This window comes from Triticum urartu, chromosome 7A (assembly GCF_056163025.1).
Source record: "Triticum urartu cultivar PI428250 chromosome 7A, HENAU_Tu73, whole genome shotgun sequence".
Lineage (NCBI taxonomy): Eukaryota > Viridiplantae > Streptophyta > Magnoliopsida > Poales > Poaceae > Triticum > Triticum urartu.
In genome coordinates, this window is record NC_141879.1 from 401,764,151 (window position 1) to 401,770,994 (window position 6,844).

The window sequence follows — 6,844 nt, forward strand, 5'->3', positions numbered from 1 at the left end:
TTGGAGCTATATTTTTATTCACCACATGATATGTGTTTTGCTTGGAGCGTCTTGTATGATTTGAGTCTTTGCTTTTTAGTTTACCACAATCATCCTTTCTGTACACACCTTTTGAGAGAGACTCACATGATTTGAAATTTATTAGAATACTCTATGTGCTTCACTTATATCTTTTGAGCTATATAGTTTTTGCTCTAGTGCTTCACTTATATCTTTTAGAGCACGGTGGTGATTTATTTTATAGAAATCATTGTTATCTCATGCTTCACTTATATTATTTTGAGAGTCCTTTAGAACAACATGGCAATAATAAAAACTTTCATATAAGTGCATTGAATACTATGAGAAGTTTGATACTTGATAATTGTTTGGAGATATGGAGATGGTGATATTAGAGTCATGCTAGTTGAGTAGTTGTGAATTTGAGAAATACTTGTGTTGAAGTTTGTGATTCCCGTAGCATGCACGTATGATGAGCCGTTATGTGATGAAGTCGGAGCATGATTTATTTATTGATTGTCTTCCTTATGAGTGGCGGTCGGGGACGAGCGATGGTCTTTTCCTACCAATCTATCCCCCTAGGAGCATGCTCTTAATACTTTGTTTCAATAACTAATAGATTTTTGCAATAAGTATGTGAGTTCTTTATGACTAATGTTGAGTCCATGGATTATACGCACTCTCACCCTTCCACCATTGCTAGCCTCTCTAGTATCGCGCAACTTTCGCCGGTACTATAAACCCACCATATACCTTCCTCAAAACAGCTAACATACCTACCTATTATGGCATTTCCATAGCCATTCCGAGATATATTGCCATGCAACTTTCCACTGTTCCGTTATTATGACATGCTTCATCATTGTCATATTGCTTGCATGATCATGTAGTTGACATCATATTTGTGGCAAAGCCACCATTCATAATTCTTCATACATGTCACTCATGCATCATTGCACATCCCGGTACACCGCCGGAGGCATTCACATAGAGTCATATTTTGTTCTAAGTATTGAGTTGTAATTCTTGAGTTGTAAGTAAATAAAGTGAGATGATCATCATTATTAGAGCATTGTCCCAAGTGAGGAAAGGATGATGGACACTATGATTCCCCCACAAGTCGGGATGAGACTCCGGACGAAAAAAAGAGGCCAAAAAGAAAAGAAAAGAAAAGAAAAGAAAGAAGGCCCAAATAAAAAAATGAGAGAAAAAGAGAGAAGGGACAATGCTACTATCCTTTTACCACACTTGTGCTTCAAGGTAGCACCATGATCTTCATGATAGAGAGTCTTCTATGTTTTCACTTTCATATACTAGTGGGAATCTTTTATTATAGAACTTGGCTTGTATATTCCAATGATGGGCTTCCTCAAATGCCCTATGTAACGCCCCATATGTAACTTGCCATATTTGTATTCCAACTCTTGCCATTTTTGGCTCTAAGTTATGATATTCCCTCGTGGTTGGGTTTTGTCTTCGTTTTGATTTTTGTCCATGTCATGCATCTCATATCATGTCATCATGTGCATCGCATTTGCATACGTGTTCGTCTCAAGCATCCGAGCATTTTCCCCGTTGTCCATTTTGCATTCCGGCACTCCTACGTCCTCCGGCGCCCCCTTTTGCCTCTTTTTGTGTGTGGGTGTTAAACTTTCTCGAAATGGACCGAGATTTGCCAAGCGGCCTTGCTACACCACCCGTAGACCGCATGTCAAGTTTCGTACCATTTGGAGTCCGTTTGATACTCCAATGGTTAACCGAGGAACTGTAAAGGCCTCGTGTGTGTTGCAGCCCAACACCCCTCCAAAGTGGCCCAAAACCCATCCAAACCCCCTCCATCCTCTCGACCGTCCTATCACGATCGCGTGGCCGAAAACCGCACCTCATTTGGACTCTCCTAGCTCCCAGAATCTATAAATAGCCCCCCCTCCGAAATTCACGGTCCCAAAACCCTAGACCTAGTCCCTCTCCGCGCCGGACACGTCCGGACGGCGCCCGACACGTCCGCCGCCGTGCCCCGTCCACTCACGCGCCGCCACCCGTTGCCTCCGCCGCCTCCTTCCACCGCGGCCCGCGGGGCCCGGAGCAGGCCCGCGCGAGCCCGCGAGATCCGCCGCCGCCAGCGCCCGAGCGCGCCGCCCCGCGCCTCCTCCACCGCCGCCCCGCTGACCACGCCGGCCGCCGCCACCTCGCCGGCGCCGCCACGCCGCCCGATGCCGGTTGCCTCGCCCGCTGCCGCGGACCTTACCGCCCTGCCGCGCCGCGGCCGGATCCGGCCTCCGCCACCCTGGATCCGCCTCTCCACCTCGCCGGCACACCTCGCGGCACTATTCCGGCGAGCCTCCGGCGATCCTCGATCCGCGCGCCCTGAGCCAAATCTTGAGACTAGGGTTGACCCCTGCTTTTTTCGTCTAAGTCATTTTTTGTGTTCATATTATCTAGCTTTGTTCATCGCATCATAACTCAGCATCCGTAGCTCCGTTTTGCGTGTGCAATATATCAAAATGTTCGTTAGGTTGTGCTCTTCATTTTGTTCTATTGCACCATGCTTGTTTGAGTCCAACTTGATGCCTAAAATGCCGTTGCAAGAGTGCTATAAAATGTTAGTTCCTGATTCTTATCAGATTATGAGCATTTGTCATTTTTGCCATGATTATTGTGTGCCTCCTATGAACTTGAGCCCTACATGTGTTTTGGCTATGCCATGCTATCTTTACAAGGGTGTATGCCATGTATTTTTGTGATCAATGTGGTGACTAGCACATGCATGCAAAGTATCTCTCGTGATGTTGCTGTTTTCAGGGAATTAGAATTTCACTAAGTCATTTCCCTGCTTTTATTTTTATGCCATGTATTCATGTTGCTACAGAGTGATCCATGCTTCTTTTGAGTATGTTCAGTAAGGATTATTTGAGCATATGGTTATGTTCTATCCATCCATGTCCCTGTTTGCATTTATGGAGTACCCTAGCATGACTCAATCTTACTCTACTTTTGCTATAAAATGTTCCTGGCAGATTGTTTACGTGTTAATCAATTTTGCCAAGGTTGGTGTCGTTGATACATGCATGCTATGAGATTGTTCTTGCCATGTTTAGCTTCTTGATCATGTCTTCTTGCTGGGTGTATGCTTAGTTTGTCATGCAATGCCTTGTGGTGAGTGCATCGAGCTCGCAAACATGCCTACGTAACTCTGTTTTTGCCATGTCCAGTTTTCTGCTAAGTCTGAATCTGTTAACGAAACTTGCTATGTTTACATAGGTGCCATCATGTTTTATGTGCCCTTTTGGCTTATGGTTAGTAAGGGACTTTTGTTATATGCTTTGAGTAGATTCATGCCATGCCTGGTGTTGCTATGTTCTGATCTTGTAGCATGCTATTATCTTGCTCTAAACATTGCTTCCTGATGTTAATCCTGACATGTTGTTATTTTCACTAAGTCTGTGAAGCTGATATCTTTTGCACTTTTGCCATGCTTGTTTGAACCTGCATTGTGTGATCTATCCATAGCTTAGTGTTCATCTTTTGTCAAGCATCTTTAGTAGATCCCAGCCATGTGCTTTGTTGCTATGTTAGAGTACAGTAGCTTAGTTTCTTGTTACATTTTAGATGGCATCGTGCTGTTAATCGCAGGATTGTGCCATTATTGTTTTGCTTGCCATTTGCAAACCGTGCATCTGATTCTGGTGATCTTTATATCAATTTCAACCGAAATCAACTCATCTTTCCAGCGGCTCTATTGGTTTGCCAAGTTGAGGCCTAGTTCAATCTTTTCCTTCTGGAGCATGCATATGCATTGCATATCACATCCCGCATATCATGCCATGTTTTGCATCATGTTGCTTGCGCATTGCACCATGGTTGATTGTGGTTTCCTTTGCTTGTGTTCTTGCCTTGGGTAGAGCCGGGAGATGAGTACGTGATCGAGGAACCCGTTGAGTACGCTTACAAGGATCAAGCTTACGTCAACTCGGAGAACTTTGCAGGTAAGATGACCATACCCTCGAAATCACTTCTATCTTTGCTTGCTAGTTGCTCGCTCTATTGCTATGCCTATGCCACGATACCTACCACTTGCCTTATCATGCCTCCCATATTGCCATGTCAAACCTCTAACCCACCTTGTCCTAGCAAACCGTTGTTTGGCTATGTTACCGCTTTGCTCAGCCCCTCTTATAGCGTTGCTAGTTGTAGGTGAAGATTGGAGTTTGTTCCTTGTTGGAACATGTTTATTGTTGGGATATCATTATCATATCTTGTTTACTTTAATGCACCTATATACTTGGTAAAGGTTGGAAGGCTCGGCCTTTTTCCTGGTGTTTTGTTCCACTCTTGCCGCCCTAGTTTCCATCATACTGGTGTTATGTTCCTTGATTTTGCGTTCCTTACGCGGTTGGGTTATAATGGGAACCCCTTGACAGTTCGCCTTGAATAAAACTCCTCCAGCAAGGCCCAACCTAGGTTTTACCATTTGCCACCTAAGCCTTTTTCCCTTGGGTTCCGCGGACTCAAGGGTCATCTTTATTTTAAACCCCCGGGCCAGTGCTCCTCTGAGTGTTGGTCCAACTTGTCAGCCGCCGGTGGCCACCAGGGGCAACTCTGGGTTGGCCTACAGAAAGTTTGGACAATCCGGTGTGCCCTGAGAACGAGATATGTGCAGCTCCTATCGGGATTTGTCGGCACATTCGGGTGGCTTTGCTGGTCTTGTTTTACCATTGTCGAAATGTCTTGTAACCGGGATTCCGAGTCTGATCGGGTCGTCCTGGGAGAAGGAATATCCTTCGTTGACCATGAGAGCTTGTGATGGGCTAAGTTGGGACACCCCTGCAGGGTTTTGAACTTTTGAAAGCCGTGCCTGTGGTTATGGGCAGATGGGAATTTGTTAATATCCGGTTGTAGAAAACTTGACACTTAAGTTAATTAAAATGCATCAATCGCGTGTGTAGCCATGATGGTCTCTTTTCGGCGGAGTCCAGGAAGAGAACACGGTCTCGTGTTATGCTTGAACGTAAGTAGTTTTAGGATCACTTCTTGATCATAGTTTATCGACCGTGCTTTGCTCCTCTTCTCGCTCTCATTTTCGTAAGATAGCCACCATATATGCTAGTGCTTGCTGCAGCTCCACCTCACTACCTTTGCCTGCCCATAAGCTTAAATAGTCTTGATCGCGAGGGTTTGAGATTGCTGAGTCCCCGTGACTCACAGATTACTTAAAAAACCAGATGCAGGTGCCGATGATGCTAGTCCAGGGGATGCGACCGAACTCAAGTGGGAGTTCGACGAGGATTCAGGGCGCTACTATGTTTCCTTTCCAGACGATCAGTAGTGGAGCCCAGTTGGGGCGATCGGGGATCTTATGCATTTGGGGTTGTCTTTGTTTTGGTTCTGTAGTCGGACCTTGATTGTATTCTGGATGACGTAATGCTATTTTCATGTATTGTGTGAAGTGGCGATTGTAAGCCAACTCTGTATCTCTTTGTTATTCAGTACATGGGATGTGTAAAGATTACCCCTCGTGCGACATGCCTACAATGCGGTTATGCCTCTAACTCGTGCTCCGACACGTGGGAGATATAGCCGCATCGTGGGTGTTACAAGTTGGTAATCAGAGCCTTCCCCGACTTAGGAGCCCCCCTGCTTGATCGAATTGCTGGCGTTGTTGAGTCTAGAAAAATGTTTTGAGTCTTATAGGATTATATATATCGGAGAGTAGGATTCTTTTTACTCCTCAGTCCCTTCGTCGCTCTGGTGAGGCCTCCCGACGTAGAGTTTTGACTCTTCTCTCCTCAAATTTCACAAAAAAAAGTTTAGGATCACGCGGGTATCTTGGAATCGTTTCGATGGTTTTGTGACGAGAACATTGTTCTTGGTGCCTCCTGACATTTAGGGGTTGTAGCAGTGTCCCGGGGAGTTTAGCTCCAAGGTGTTGTCGTCACAATTTTATCGTTGCAGTTCTGGAATACCTGAGTTTCGCCGACATTGGAAATCTCTTTTATGCAGTTGTTGGTGAGATAACCTCGACGCCACCCAGTACTGGGGCGGGAGTTCGGGAGTATTGCCATAACTCGTATAACGAATGCTTTTCGAAGGTTGGGGTAAATGATTTCCGAAGGTTTCTTGGTTATGTGTTGAAGGATGGATACATCTGGATGTAGGATTTGCTAGTTTTGGGTGAGATATTATGCTTCCCCTGTATCCCCAACACTTGATTGCATAACCGGAAAGTTTCGGGAGTTTCATAGGTGGGAATTCATGTAGCTCTAGTATTTCTTCCCGCAGATATTTGGTTTGTGATGGGGTAATCCTTACCAATTATTTGTTCATATCCGTACCTTGTTGTTTTATTCATCTACCTCTATCTAAGTGGCTTCTCAACTTTATGGAAGTGTGATAATTTAATTTGGAATTCATTCATTCATTCTTGTTCGAATGTTAAGGCTATATGTTGCAATTTCGATCCATTTGATTCAGCTTGAATATATGTCTTTCAAGATGCTAACGGATGTCACCCTCTTCAGGATGGCTCCTCCAACGCGTCAGAATACGGAACCTCCGCCACTTCCTCCACCTCCAGAGGCATGGCAAGCTGTGATGGCCGCCACCAACGCCAACACGCAGATGCTTTTGCAACTCTTGCAAGAGCGTAACCAAGGAAATCAAGGCCATGGAAAAAATCAAGTTCAGTTTGCTACCCTCAACCAGTTCCTCGCAAACCAGCCGAAGTCTTTCAGTAACTGTGTCGAGGCCACAGACACTGACGATTGGCTCGTGGATATCTGCAAACATTTTGAGTGTAGCAATGTCAGGCCTGAGGATTTTGTCAAGTTTGCTTCGTTCCAACTCA